This window comes from Haemorhous mexicanus, chromosome 9 (assembly GCF_027477595.1).
Source record: "Haemorhous mexicanus isolate bHaeMex1 chromosome 9, bHaeMex1.pri, whole genome shotgun sequence".
In the NCBI taxonomy this organism is placed as follows: domain Eukaryota; kingdom Metazoa; phylum Chordata; class Aves; order Passeriformes; family Fringillidae; genus Haemorhous; species Haemorhous mexicanus.
In genome coordinates this window covers 10,410,174-10,426,193 of record NC_082349.1, presented here as the reverse complement: position 1 = coordinate 10,426,193, position 16,020 = coordinate 10,410,174, and the positions used below count along the sequence as shown (strand labels likewise).

At 45.3% G+C, this 16,020-nt stretch overlaps 1 protein-coding gene across 4 annotated transcripts in view; it reads right to left on the bottom strand.

Annotated features, from left to right (window-relative positions):
* The window catches only part of ERI3 (ERI1 exoribonuclease family member 3), a 129,840-nt gene extending 122,487 nt beyond the window's left edge, over window positions 1–7,353 (bottom strand). For 2 of the 4 annotated variants that reach the window (XR_009487482.1, XM_059853969.1), the window contains exon 1: window positions 7,207–7,350. The gene's annotated coding sequence lies outside the window, so the exon portion shown is untranslated. Of the gene's footprint in view, window positions 1–6,905; window positions 6,991–7,206 lie in introns of those variants that run through there. The other 2 variants (XM_059853971.1, XM_059853970.1) reach the window with 2 other exon arrangements.
* Window positions 7,354–16,020: the final 8,667 nt, after the last annotated feature.

Below are 16,020 nucleotides of genomic sequence, written 5' to 3'. Positions count from 1 at the left end.
AGAGCACAAGATAGCTGGTGAGCAAACACACTTTATTAGATGTCACGTAAAGCATTTATAATGGTTATGACAATGCAAAGCACTAGTAATTATCCTGTACTTTTTTCAGAGAGAAAACGATGCAAGCAATGCAGCTTCAAAAATTAAAAACCCAGCTCTTGCCATATAAATGCACATGTTCAGTGATTCCATTTCCAAACCTACATAAAACACCATATATATATTTCTTATACACACAGGATCAGATTATAATCTCAGACAGTGCAAGCTGTCACATCTGGCAGTCAACCCTACTAGGTTAATATTTCATATCACACAACTCAAATTCCTCACACAGATACGTATGAAATGTAATGGGACCATGAACTGAGGTTGGACCTCAGGAATTATTTTGACAGATTGTACACAGACCTAGGAAAATGTGACAGCACTTTACATTTGTTACACCCAGTAAGATGGGAAATGGCCGTATGTGGTGGGTTTCAGCTGGAAGATAGTTTGTGTTCTGTGCTGTGTAACACTGTGTGTCACACATGACAGTACTGACTAAAATCAGCATCTATATTTTAAAAATAAATTCAGAAAAAAATGTTCTCTGGACATCAGCTGCAAGTACCATGACAAGTTCAGGCTGACCATAGCTCTTGCTTCTTTAGCAGTCCAAGCACATGGTACAAAAGCACAACAGTTTGATTGCCAGTAAGGAAGGAAAGCCAAGAGAAAGGCAAGTGTCAGCTGCAGCCATCAGCTTTGCCAGGGACCCCACTGAGTGTGAAGCAAGAATCTGCACTGGCGGCCGTTGCACGCCAGGCTTCCTACTGGGAAAGTTGCTTAGGGACAACCAAAGCAGCAAGGAACAAGACAGGAAACTCCTGCCACGTGAAGAATGCTGGTGACAAGAGCCAGCAGGGCAGTGCAAATGCTGTCCCCTGCCTGCAGGGCAGCCCCAAAGCCACAGAGATGTGCACCACATAAGCTCCAGAGTCAAATTCATCAATGGAAGGACAAATTAGCCTACTGAGAACTTGAGCTTAATGAATCCTGGCACATAATATAAATATGAACTTTTTACAACTACATCTCATTAAAATAACAGTTAACTTTTGAGACCAGAATATTTCCTTTTACTTTCCAGTTTCATAAGCTGAGTAGGGAAGGGGCAGGAAGACAACACCTAACTTCACATTGGCAGGGTGACCCAAGAAATTACTTTTTATGAGAGCCTTCACTTACATGTGAAATTACTTCCTTATGACAAGACAGCCCTCCTCCATATTAGAAAACAAACAAGAAAACCCCCCACTAACCTAAACTACAAGAGAAACTGAAATTAAAAAATAAAAGCAAGCAAGTTCTGGGAGTAAAATGCTTCAGTTTATTATTTGTGCAAAACCCGGGTAGGGGCAGCTGTGACTCCTGGCCTCCAACAGACAACTGAACTAAAGGCTAGAGCAATGAAAACCAATCAAAAATGTAAGTCAGGTTTGTCTATTTTATTGAATTATGGAAGGAAAAAAAAGGTAATAGAGATGCTTTCTGTAGAACTAAATCGCACACATTTAGTGACACCTGGAACACAGCATAACAAAAAATGCAGGACTTCAATTTTGGTAACTGTTCAAATGCTTACTCAGAGGTCAAATGTGAGCCCATATTTCACTTGTGTGAAAATATAACTGAAGAACAATAGGGATAACTCAGGGTGTTTTTTAATCAACCTTAACCTAAACCCAAATATTTCATTAGAGGAACTACAGTACAAAAATGACAGCACCTGGCTAGCCTGTGAGGCAGGAAACAAGAGACTATGAACAAGACCAGCTTATCCACTCTCAGCACTCAAACTTGCAAAAAAAACCCAAACCAACCAACATAAAGTAAAACAAATAACAAAAGACAAAGCTTTTAGAACTGTTTAATAAAGTAACACAATTTTAGACAGGTAGATTTGCTTCTTTCTTTAATTTGTTAACCTCACAGTATCATCACTTGAACATGAGAACAGTACACTTCATGGCTGCACTCCTTTCACGTTTGGCTGGGGTTGTCTCCAGCACTGCTAGACAACCACGCCTGTGTTTTGGAAAATTTGTAATGTCACGGCACGTCTATATGCTGCCCCATCATTACTCAGCTCAGATACAACTTGGCATTCATTATGTTGTTTTTACAGTACTCCACAATCACACCCAGGCTCTTCCCACTACAGATGAGGAGGTCCCTGTTCTCAAGAACTTACAGTCTAAAATTAGAAGCAATACAAGTGAGGGGAACAACAGAAAAGAATGAGGGGTACAGGAGGAGAGCTGAGCAACTGCTCCTCTGGGAGAAACATGCATCTTGGTAGGTCAACTGAAAAAAATAATTCACCCTAAACAGGCACTAGTTTCCCTCTGTATGATCATTATGGAAGAGGTAAGTGAACATGGAAAAGGCTGACTAAAGGATGGAGGGCACTCTTGGGTTAAGGAAGGTCTCTCCCATTTCTTGAGCTCATTCTTGCCGCTGGGTTCCTTGGCTGATTTGTCAAAGGCACGACCACACATGTCAGAGCACCAGAATCTCTTCCATTGTGACATCACAGACGCGATGGCTTGTGAGATCACAATGTGCAAGGCCGAAGGCGCTGAATACTTAGGGAAGCACTTGCTGGAGCTATGGCACCCTACAAAGCTGGGAAACAAACACATCTCAGTTCACTTGACAACACAGTGAAACCCACATGAGACTCCACACCAGCAGGACACGAATTTGTCTGAACAGACCACCCAGAAGCCATCCCAAAGATGCACAGTACAATTCCACTCCAATTTTATTAGGCCACCTCTGCTAGGCAACCCACTTTCGTCAGCTCCTTGACTGGTCTCCTAAGACAGGCTTTGCTGTGTATTTTTAAACCTTCTCCAAGAGTAACTGCAGATGAGCAAACGGGTCTAAGCTGGAGTCTGAAGAAGTTCCACACAGCAAAGGACTGGTCACTTAGAAGAAATGTAAAGAAAGGAAAGAACAAAAATTAAAACAAAGAAGCAATAACAGGGACACATACAGCAAAAGCCAAAGAGGAAGAACAGATTTGCTATTAAGAAAAAGAACAGTTGCACAAGATCAGACCAAAAATCCTCTAGTCCAGTCTCTTGCCTCTGCCTGGGAGCCATAAGAAAATGCACCAGTGTGAAACTACACAAAATGAGGTTAACCAAGCCAACAGTTCTGGGAGGCCAAAAGGAGGCAGGCCTGTCCTTCCCTCTCAGTCTTGCTCTCCCGCTGATTATGTTACACTAGTTCCTGAGCTTGTCTGGCCCTTCTGGGAGCAGATTCAACCACAGGAACCTATAAAAGGACTAACACAGCCAGAAAAAAAAAACACAATTAAAACAAGATAGTTTCTGGCTGGTTTAGTGAGACAAATTAGCTCAGGGCCAGACTGGATGAATACCAAAGCTCAAAGAAGAGGATGAGCCCACACTGGCAGAAGCAGGAATGAGATGAGCCATTGGGGCTGTTGGTTAGCTCAGCTGCTCACCAAACCATGTACTCAGACCAGGACAGAGACACCTGGGATGACATGGCACTTTGCAGAGAGTAGAGAAGTTATCTTGGCTCTAGCAGCATAGACACATTAAACTTGAATTCACAAAGCCCACCAGACCATCTGGTCTCAACCTCATGTAATGCTGGCCCTAAAGTTTCCATTTCCTTAGTTAAGCCCAAAGGCTTGAACATCTTTCAGTAAAGTTTCTGGCCTTGAATTGCAGCATGAAGAATGGAGGTTCCCCTCTACCTTCAGACAGCTTGTTCCAATGGTCAATCCATTTGCTGTCAAAAAACAACATGTCTTAGTTTTCATTCAAACTTTTCCAGCCCTGGTCTTTGAGATAAGTTCTGAAATTTATGGCACTTCAGTGCTCTCAATCCTCAGCACAGCTTTCAGCGCCAGGAGCTAGAGATCTGTAGCTACGACCCATCTAGTCAGTAAAAGCTACTATTGCACATTGGCCTAATTTAGTGGAAAGGAGACAGAGTAGGCCACCCTTTGTTTAATGGTATCTGGCACACATAATTACTTCATTTTCATACACATGAATGCCACAGTTGTTCAAACCACTTATATAGCTGCACACCTTCGTTATCTGAAAAATGAAGATTAACACCTCAGAGTGCCAACTGAATCTTAGCCTGAATTCAGGGAAACAAGATTTGCTTGGTCAATACACCAGTAACTTCTGATCTTCACAAATGAGCTCCAAAAGTGTTAAAAGAAAGCCAGTACTCTGGCAAAGCTGTGTCTTGGTACACTGGCAAAGGCTCCAAGCAAGGTAGCAGCTACAGTGGGGCGTGGTTTCCACATAACCCAGTCTCAGCCCAGAAAATCTGCCAAGGAAGATGGATACCCTAATATTCAATCACAGGGAAAAAAAAAATAGATTGTAGCAAATACAGCTGAAATTAAAAAAAAAAAAATTGGTTGGAAGAGAAGTAGCTTTATCTATACAACACATCTAGAGAGAACATAACTTTTCAGCTGGCCTGAGGCCAGCTGAGATCACTTCTCTTAGGGAAGGAAAATGGTCCAAATGGTCCCTAGCACAGCCAGCACCTCTGCTCTAGGTTATGCCTTGACAGCCTCAACTTGTCCAGTTCTTCCCTTATTTCCCTGCTTGCCATGACACCATACTGGTATGTTAGCTCATCACTATTACAGTGAAACACCAGGAGTCTCAGCAGGACCATTTCTAGCAAAAACACCTGCTTCAGATCCAAGAGAGACTTGTGACAAAAGCACAGCTGCTTACAGCTTTCCATGCTCCCCTGTAAGCCCAGGCACAGTGGGCAGCCCTGCACCATTTACCTGGATGTCACCACACCTGCACTCTACAGCCTTGGGGCCCTCCACTGCAGGTGGCCACAGGACTGACACAGAGACAGGGTAAAAGGCAAATACTTCACACATTTAAGAGTCTTCCAGAACTCTATTTCCAAAATTTAAGAGGGTAGGAAAAAAAAAAAAATCAAGGCCTACCAAAGTTAACAAAATCAAAACAAGGTAAGCACCAAACCAGCTGTAATCAGGCCCTCTAAAGAAAGCAAACTGAAGTATCTCTTAAGCGCAGAATAGAAACTTTAGGTCCTATCAGTGTTTATTCAATCCAAGGTCTTCGTTATTTAGCATCAGGCACATAGGCATTTTTTAAAAGGCTTTAAACACTTTCTTCTTTTGGATTTTGATACCACTCAAATCTGTCTAGACACACTAACTTTACAAAAAAAAAAAAAAAAAAACCCAAACTAAACACACTATTCATGTAGAGCAACCCAAAGTTTGAGATGAACAAGAATGCCACAGGGCATGATGAATGAAAGGGCCACAGGGCCACTCTTTGAAATAAAACAAACATTTAGTCCACACTGTAAATTAATGTGAAAATTCAGTTGCAAAGGGCAGAATTCAGTGCTTCAAAATGGAAACAAAAATATGTGAAGCAAAAAACACCATCTGAAATCAAATTTCCCAAGCCTACACAGTGGGAACTAATCAGTGGGGACTAGACTTTTAACATACTACTGAATTTCAGAATAATTCATTCTTGGATAGAAGTTCAAATGACAACTTTAATATCAAGCTATATGAGATGCTACAATGTTGCAAAAATACACTACAGAACAAAATCTATTCAAGTTACCATTAGAAAGAAATCAGGTAAAATCCTCAAACAGCTGTTAACAGCATCTGATGGGACAAGTGCTTTGGAGATGTACCTTCCTGAAGCCCTTTATACCTCATCCTTCCTGAGACATGTGCAAGCATTAACACAGTAGAAAACTTGCTGGTCCCCTTGCATCACAGCTGAAAGAATATCAGGAGTTTAGACTAAACAGCAGCTGCCAATCTACCATCTCTGGAACCAAAAGCTCAATAAAGAAACTAGGTAAGTAAAGAAGTAGCGAAACAAATGTCACACTTATTAGCAAACAGGCCAGCAATGACCACGTAAATCCACCAGACACAGGACTTGTAAAAGACAGAACATCAGCAGTAAATGACAATACCTATCCATACATCTTAGTTGGGAAGAAACACCTGTAACAGCATAGCAGCAAGAAAAGAAAAGGAGAAGAAATTCCTACTGCCATTCAAGAAACAAGTAAATAGACTGTACTCCTAAGCTTTCTCAAGTTTACTTCACTCTCCAGATCTGAGACAGGTGAACAGTTCAATCTCACAGGGTAAAAAATATAGGGGAAAAAAAACCAAAACAAACCTCCTACTCCCTCATTACCTACACCTATGAACCTCCACATCCCAAAACATAAAAAAATCCTTGCCGCTGCTGCTGTCTCCAGCTCAGCCCGTGCCCAGCCCCTGGGCAAACGGGCTCTTTTCACTTCCTCAAGCCCTGAAAGCAACTGATCCCGCTGCAGCTGGGATCAGGGGGACTGCTGACACAGCCACCCTCAAGACCTCCCCTCCGAGCCGCACCAGGGCGCGGAGGGCCCGGCAACCCGGCCGTCGAGCGGACGAGGCGCCGCCAGCCCGCGCCCTCCCCTCGGGCCGGAGCCGCTCCGGGTCCTCACGGGCACCGGCACCCCTGCCCCGCCCCGCCCGGCCCGGCCCGGCCCGGCCCGGCCCGGCCCGGCCCGCAGCCCCACGTCCCCGGTTCGAGCCCCACCGCCGCGGAGGGCCGGGCCGCGCCCCCGCTCCGCGCCGGGCCTTTACCCCCCGCCCCGGGCCACGGCGGCCCCACGTCTCCGCCAGGCCTGCGGGGCCCCCCGCGCCGACCGGGCCCCGCAGGGCTGGGCCGAGCCGCCGCCCGCCTCCCGCACCACCCCCGCGGCGGAGCCACCCCGGCCCGGCCGGGCCCCGCGCCCCGCACTCCGCACCACGAGTGCCCGGCACCGCCACTCACCGCCCGCACTCTGACCCCCGACCCCGCGCTGAGCGGCAGCGCCGCCGCCCAACCGCAGCGCCGCCCGCCGCCGCCGGGGGCGGGGCCTCCGACCCGCCGCGCCCCGTCGCGCAGGCGCGTGCCTCGCGCCGCCCCGCGGGGCACCCTGGGGGTCGTAGTTCTCTCCGGCCGGCCCCGCCGCGTGGCCGCGCCTCGACGTCGCGCCGGCTCCCCGGCGCCGGTTCCCACCCCCCGTGCCCGGCGGAATTTCATCCTCTCCCCGCCGACGCGACTTCTGGTCTGCCCCGGGGCCAGCACTTACCCGCCTTGTGTCCTCTAGGGCCATCCCACCGCCTCGCCAGGACACCTCCCCCAACTCCTGATGCCTCCACCTTCTGTGTTCACTCATCTCTCTCAGCCGAAACCTGTCCGAGCCGTGCCTGCTCTTTGCTTGACAGCCCTGAGGTGTGGCACCTCCTCCCCACTCACACGGCTGGCACCCTGAGCCAGCACGGGTCTGATCTCTCTGGCTGTCACACTCTGCAAGGGTTCTGAGCCCCATCCCTGCCAGCTGCGCTGGAACAGCGGCCGGTGCTGCAAGGAATCCTGAACGGGCTGCCCAGGGATTGTCCCTCTCTGGAGACATTCGAGACCCACCTGGAAGTTTTCCTCTGTCGCCTGCTCTGGTGACCCTGCCTTGGCAAGGGGATTGGACTGGATGATCTCCAGAGATCCCTTCCAACCCTAACAATTCCGTGATTCTCTGAACTTACCTGCAATGATACTTGATCTTTAGCCTGCTGATGCATCCATAACTCATGGAATCTCAGCTGCAAGTGTTATAGCTGGGGCCATTCCCTGCTATTCATTGCTTCCTTCCCCGCTTCTCACATTCACTCACACCTCCACACTTCAAGCCAGCACTCCTTTGCACACCCCTGATACTCCTCATATGCATGATGAACAAACTCAGAGCACTGACTCATGCAAATAGGACTGTGAGGGATTCTAGAGGCCTCCTCACCCATCATTTGCCTGCAGGCAGGAGCAATCCTACCTGTCATCTTCCTCTCCTCTTCAAATCATTCCTTAAGCCTTCCTCTGGCTCCATGTCTTAAAATACTGGACAAAGATAAGCACCAGAGTGCAGAGATCACTGACTGATGCTCCATGCAAGGTGGGCTGGCTGCCTGACTGAATCTGCCTGGTTCTCCTGCCTTTAACTGAGTTGCTGGCTCTTCAGGCTGGATTTATCCTTTCCTCTGTGTGCAGCCTTGAACATGAGAGGCCTGAACCATGAAAGTATCATGTCAGAACTATAAAAATACCAACTGCAAACCATTTAATAATAGTAAGAGTTCCTTTAAGTCCTCTTAGATTTGGCATCTCTCAGCTTCCCACCCACATAAGCAAGGATAATGTGAAATTTTACTTCTAAGCTTAGCTATATTGCTGTGATTTGTCAAGTCATTGGTGACTGATGTATGGTTTGTCAGGAGACCAGGAGAGTGAATTGAAGGCCTTTGCATTGTGCTGTTCCTTCAGCAATCTGTCCCTGGCCCTCCCTTAGCAGGGATGGAAACTGGCTGAAATTACACTGCAGTCCCAAAGCTTGAAATTTAGGGCTCACAGCCTGCCTGTGTTTCTAAGAGGATGAAAGAGAAGAGGCCTTTCCTCTGCTGACCTCTGCATCTTGCAGTAAAACGTAATTCCTTGGTCTAGACAAATGATGAAGGGCTCATAGAGGTGTGCATGCCCTTCTTTCATTGGCCAAGCCTGGTGCTGTTTCCCAGGTTTCCCAGGCAGTACAGCAGGCGGATTTCCTCCTGCCCAGTTCTTTGGGGAAAACCCCTTTTCCCAGCTGAGTTATCTGCAGTAACCAGGGCCCCTACCTTGGCTTCTGCCAGCCTCCCTGAGCCTTGTGAGACCCATACAAGTTATCCACCAAAGGAGAGCAATGAGATTCCCTTCAGCAACTGCACTTTCAGAGGGCCTTTTTTCTGGCACGACTATCAGCACCCAAACCAGTTAAAGGAGAGCCATGTTTTACGAAGTATTGTCACTGTTTCTGTATTGTTCATGTCTGAGCCTGTCTTATGCCTCAAATGAACACTGCAGGCCACTGAAAATGTCACCTACAGATTAATCTGGCTCACTCCAGGCTTCTGGAAAAATAAATGAGGGTGATCAATAGCCACCCTGTGGCGTGCCCTTCGCTGCACGTGGCCCCTGTAGCATCCTGACTGGGAACAGCTCCCTCCTCAAGGGACTGTGCCACTAAAGGCTGTCAATTGCCATGGGGCCCTAGGCAAGGAATGCTGACAAACTGGGTCATGCAGGTGGGGAACAGTGGTCAGAAGGGCTGATAGTTGCTCATTAGGGCCACCTTATTTATTCCAGCTAGCACAGCCCACGTCAGTCCCGTGACCCCATTGACTCAGGACCGGCTCTATCCGAGAGCAAGTGAGCGTGTTTCAGGAGTCACTCTGGTGTCTTAATTGCTTGCCCTACTTTACAGATTTTGAGATGGCTAGAAGAAGCCCATAGAAAATAGGGGCCATGCTGGGGCAGTGTCTGCTCTGTCCTAATTTACATGAAAGGCTACCTTCAAACCTCAGGTGGAAATCAGCTCAGATTCCAGCTGTGACCTTCTCTCCTATGGCTGGATCCCTCTCCTGCTGCCAGCAGATGCAGCAACCTGGTCTACAGTTACCTGAAGTTTTATTTGTTTTAAAACCCCATCAGTTTCTGAGCAAAGCATCATTTCATTCAGCTCAGATGTTAAGCCACCACTGGGCTGATGGATGGACAGAGCTTGATTAGAAAGCAGCAAACCAGTGGGGCAGGGTAAGGCAGAAAATAAAGAATAAACCACCCTGGCCTCATGTGGCAACTGCAAGGGATCCTCTGTATTAAGACAGGGCTGAGCTTATCCTAACCCAAGATCAACTGTCAGGTCTCTGCCTGCTGCTGGGTCAGCACAGAGAAAGAGGGACATTCCCCAGCCCTTCTTCCAGTGCCTCCCTCCCAAGGGTCCATGGAACACAGCTCCTTTTAAAGCAAGGGGATTTTACATTATTATGGCACAAAGAAACATCAGATCATTTTAAAGGCAACTCTGTTAATACTGTTCAGCTGCTTATGCTGAGTGAAACTTTTAAATGTCTTATAATACACATGACAAGTAGTTTTGTATCACTGTTTTCTACTTAACAAGTTAATAACGTGCCAACCCAAATCCTTCAGTTACTAACGCCACCGGTGGGACTCATTAACCAACGTGAGTACATATTTAAGGGAATACTAATATTCACAATGTACATTTTTATATTCATGTTGTCATTCTTGAAACCACAGCTCAGTTCCTGTATTCTGTTGAAACATTTGTTTGCAGAGGATTTCTCTCTCCCTTTCCCTCTAAACACAGAGACTATCACTGGGGTATCATTCTGGTGAATGATATTAATGACAGCCTGTCATCATGGAAAGCTATTTCTAGCTGTCAATTAAAGGGTGTTTTGAAAGAAAGCAGCTCATTCAAACCCCGTGGGAGCAAGAGTGTCTCATTGTCTGACAGTGACCCCCTTGATGAATTTGGGAGCAACAGCAGTTCTGTGGGGCTCGGAGCTTTGCAGATACAGCACAGGGCTCTTGGATGACAATGACAGGAGATTGTAAAGGTGCTGATGTCCTTAGCAAAGAAAAGGCAAAAGAGTATTTCAGATGATAAAAGCAATCCACAGGTAGGTGTATTGGTCAGGAAAGAAGTCCCAGGGATACTGAGCCATTCTCCTCCATCTTGTAATGTAATTTCCTCTCCAACATCCCAATTTATCAACCTCCATCTTCAAATATGTCTTTCTACTTGCCCATGCTAACCCAAGTAGAAGGCTTCTTCAGCTTTTCTCCACCTGATAGATGGAAAAACCACTAATTCCCAGATAAAATGTAATTATAGCTAGTTTACTCCAATTTATTCTGGAAACATGATCCTTTCATTTAGCTTGTTGGTTTCTTTCCCTCTCCTGGTGTATTCATAGGCAGCTCTCAGATCCCAGTCATTTTTGCCATCTTTGCTTTGGTGGCATAGATAAGCCATTTTTTCTCATGTCTCCTTAGCATCTTATCTTTCCATTTCCCACTCCATCTTAGTAGACCTCCTCTGCACCTGCTTCAGTTTCAATTAAATTTTCTTGAGCAGGAGTGCCCAGACTGGTAGGTGGTATTCCTGAGCTGGGCTCCAAGGCCTCATACAATATATATGTCACTTGACCCTATAAATACCACTCATATAAACATGCTTGATTTCTACATTTCCCCCCTCAACAGGGTGGTCCACTCTCAGGGCTTTCTCGTTCCTTTTATTTTCCTAAGCACTCCTTGCGCAGTAATAAAAATGTACAGACTCAGTGGGGATCTGTTTTAACTTCAAATGTGCTGATTCAGTTCAAAAGACATTAATTCAGCCAGAATCAGGGCCATGGGGTGGAAATCCTTTTCCAGTTAAAACAGAGGTGAGAGGGACAGCCTTTGGCAGGCTAGGAAATAAAGTGCATTAGAAAAACATTGCAGGACATCAGAAAGTGGCTATTGACTGGGCTATGTTAACAGAGGACAGGGAGTCTTGGACATTTCACATCAGGATGGGATGTCTCCATAGGAGATTTGCTTGGATTTGAGCAAACTTCTGGGGTTTGGTGCATGTGAACATTTTATTTCTCTAGTCTGTGCTTTGCTGGAATGGTCAGAATCATCCCTGCTGGACCTTCTATTGACTGAGCACACAAAGCTAGTCAGACAGGCTGGTCCTGTCTCCAAAAAATCCCACTTTAACCACAAGTGCAAAAGGATGCAGAGAAATGCAAAGCAAACATAAACAACTGTGTTGCTCGGGCTGTATTCAGTGCTCTTGCCCTTTGTGTGGATCCCAGTGAATCCAGCTTTTGCCCCTCACTCCCACTTTGTACGTGGAATGAGCAGAAAAACTGCATGTGTCAGGAAGGCATCAGCACCAAAACACAAAATAAAATGACCCATCATCAGCAAAAGATTTCCCCAAGATATTTGACCAGAGGAAAACAGGCTGAACATCAGGAGAAATTTCCTAAGGCTATGATGCATTAAACTGTGGGATCACCTTTGGAGAGGAGTGGTGGGAGCCATGAAACCAGCCACTTACAGCACTGTAAAACGTCCCATTGGTGCCAGCGTGATTTCAGCTCAAGGGAGCTGCACTGAATCATCTGCCATGCCTTTTCCAACTCTTGCTCCTAAAAATCAGACCCAAGAAGTACAAAGAAAGAAGGGCAAGCAGTGATGTCAATTTGCTAAAGAAACACAAGCTTTTTCTACATTATTGTATGTCGTAAAACCCTTGTGCTCTCGCACTGTGTACTTAATCTTGATATTTCAATGCCATCCACAAAGAAATTCAGGCTTAACCCTGGTAAAAAATATTGTGCAATTGGGTGCAGTTTATCCTTTATATTTTAATAGCGATAGCAAAACTCCACTGCTAACTAGTAAAAAATGAAAAAAGAAAAAAAAAGGAGAAAAAAGAAAAAGCTGAATGTGTTTTACAGCTATGTTGTCATGGGAAAGCTGTATTTCAAAGTCAGGGCATCAACAGCAGTGAAATGGGAAATTTTTAAACATTTTAAACATTTTTAATGTGACGTTAAAAAAAAAAAAAAAGCTTCACCAAAATGTCTTTGCCAGTATTTTAGCTAATAGGGTTGCAGTGTGTAAAGGAAGGGTTTTGAGCCTGCACAGGCCACCCAATACTGAGCTGCTCCTCAAGTGTCTTGAACTCTAAGTGTAAATGGAAAAAACATCTAAAATTAAGCATTTCTCCTGGAGGAACACATTGCTGATAAAGCAAATCTTCCCACAGGACAAGCACACCTGCTGGAAGGTAGAGAGACGTTTTTATGTGTGGGATTTTAACTTGAGATAAAATACTTTTCACGGGCAGTCATATGGAAGACAGCTGGCCAAAAATAATAACAGAGGAATTTGTGTCCCTTGGGAAATTCTGAGGTTTCAAAAAATATGATTTTTGACCTAAGTTGGGACAGTTTAGTGCTTGGATTTTTTTGTTGCTGTTTAATGACATATTCCCAAATAAAGTGTATTTCTTTTCACTTTACCACTTTGACATTTCTTTTGTTTTGTTATTACATCATTCTAGAAGCCCAAACCATCTATTACACCACGCTGTTTCCTTTCCTCATACTGTAGATTACATTGACAGGCATAATCCCCACCCTTTTTTAAGATTCCTATTAAACCAGCTAAATGTCTTTGTGAAACTCAATATCAGGAACAACAAGGATCCCTGCCCTAAGCTGGGGCTACAATGGGTTTTAACAATTATTTTTCAAATGTGCCTTTAAAAGATGGACATAAGAGACTAGAGCAGGGGGAGGAGTGCCTGGCACAGTCTGAACAACCCCAGGGAACATGATTGTTCCTGAAAAACCTGAACTCGCTCTTGGTCTGATGGCTGGCAGGCAAAGGGCCTGGCACAGGCCTGTCATCACTTGTGGTTTGTTTTTTTCTGTGGTCAGGGAAGCAAAACTTCACAAAGGAAAAACATTTTACTCAGAGAGCTCCTGGTTTCCCCCCAGCTCAGGAGATCCCATGTTTTAGGCCAAATTCTTGGACCAAATCGGGTACAAATGTAGAACAGGAATAAAACAATACTGTCAGAAGGAGATGAGGGGGGAAAAAAAGAGAAACCCCCACATATTCATATTTGTAATAATTTCTCAGCAAAAGCTTGGATAATGTTGATACACTTTAATAAATGGTCCCAGTTACTCCAATCAGTGTTTTCTGGTAAAAAAGACCAATTTTCTACCAGAAAACAATGATTTGAGTAACTGAGAACTAGAAAAAAAAATTGCTTACTCTACCATGAAGTCTCTTAGGCTCATTATTTATTTGGACTCAGTTGTGATGCTTTGTGCTATGGAAAACTTCCTGAATTCAACATTCCTCTAAACTGCCCCATTGAAACGAAATAATTAATTGATATCTCTAGCCCCTGCTGCTTCAAGTGTGTCTTTGAAGCAGTTCCTAAACTCCTGACCAAAGCAGCTCCTTTCACCAAACTTTATCTCCAGGAACACACACCTCCAATGGACAGCTGAATTCACCAGGGAGGGGAGTAGAGGGTTGCTGCCTGCTGTGGGTGTCAGACCCTTGCTCTCACATACCTTCTGCCTACGCTGCTTTAATTTCCCCACTATCTCCCCCTCTGTTTATTCTATTTTCTGCCTCTTTCTCTTTCATCTACAGTGTTTGCAGACCCTCTTTCCTTTTCCAGCCTCTCTCTTCCTCCCATCATTTCCCCTAGCTCACTCCTTCCTTCCTTTCTTTCTTTCTTCTTTCCTTCCTTCTTGGCACTCTCCTGGAATTTCTATTCTCTCTTCTCTCCTCCCTCTCTTCCATCAGGACTTCCCCTAATGCTGCAGGAGGTACCTAGTCTGACAGGGGTAGAGAGGAGAAGGACATGCCATGTCCAGAAAAATCTGAGATGCAGACATCCCGCTTGCCAGGGGGCCATTCACAGATGCTGCTTCTCCTGCTGCTTTCAGTCCACAGGTACCAGCTGTGTGGATTGTCACACAGGAGTGGGAGCACCTAAGAGGTCCTGGGAGACACAGCATGGAGTTCGAAGGCTGGAGACCTTGACCTGTGTGCTTGCAGTTGTCCTTTGAAACCCAAGAGAAAGAGCCTGTGGAAGTGAGTGGTGCATCCTCCCCCAACCTCCTCCTTTGCTACAGCCCTGAAAGTAACTGACCTTGGTAATATCAAAATTCCCCCACCAGAATTCTCACTCACGTTGGCTGCCATCAGAAAGCACAGCTGAGACCACTGAAATCTATCACACCTGTGACCCACACTGCATGCTTGGGAAAGCTCCTCCAGCTGAAGAGGCCAGTGTAGTAATGTGCTACCTTATCTCTAGTGCCACCGACTTCAGTCTATTTAATTTTCCCTTTGATTTTAATATAGATTTATTGAAGACAACAGTTATCAAAACAAACTGCACTGGCAAATTGGTGTTCGTCTGTAGCTGTACAAGCACCTATAAAGCTGCCAGCATATGAAATAAATGGTGCTATATGGGAGGTCAGTTATTGCAATAGAAGTTCCCCAAGGATTTGCACTGGGCAGTTTAATATTTTTCTTATTACCCTCTCTTCTTTTCTACTATTTATGTCTCTCTGTTTAAATTTAAAGCATACAGCCATCTGCTGAGGCAAGCATCTCTGATAAAATCATCTCTGGTAAACCTTTTCATGAGTGGGCTTCCCTCAGAATACCAGCAAATACTGTTGTGTCTCACTTAAAATGCAGACAAATTGAGACAGGGAGGCCAATTTTTCCAAGGGTTTGCCAACTAGGCCAGCTCTTTTTTCCCCCCTCTCCTTTTGAAAAGGTTTGTCCTTACCTCGTGCTCCTTGAAAAAACCCTACTGATTAAAGCCCTGCTTCTTGCCATGTTATTTAACCTCCATTTAAATTCCGTGGCTGTATCCCACCTTACACACACCATACCTGGTATCTGTGGGCTCCTCCCTACACACGGTTCTAAAAAAATCAAATCCAATCATAGTCTAAACCTGCTCATCATTAGAGATAAAAGGGTTTCTGTACTGATCTCCACATCAGGAGAACACAAATCAAATAACATAACTGTCAAATGAGGAGACGAGGTGTTTAAATGCCTATAGAAACAGGAACTCTAATTACAGAAACATCTATAATGTAACTAATATTATTTACATTAGAGCAATGCTAATCCAGATGAGGGTTAATGTCCCTGCTCCTAAAACATTACAGTTTAAATAGACACGAGACTGTGAGAGGATGGAAGGAGCATCAGCATGCTCATCCCTGCTTGAAGATCAGGGTTGGAGGCAAACTCCTCACAATAGAAGAGGATGAAAGTGAGCCAAAATGTGCAATAATGAAGATAAGTTTAGTTGCAGCCAAAGAGAGCAAGCGACTTGCTCAGCCTCACACAAGCTGCCTGGGGGGGTGGCAGAAAATGAATAGAAACCATGGATGGCTTATATGAGTCTGTTACTCACAACATTACTTGGCAGTGGGCAGTGCTTGGATCT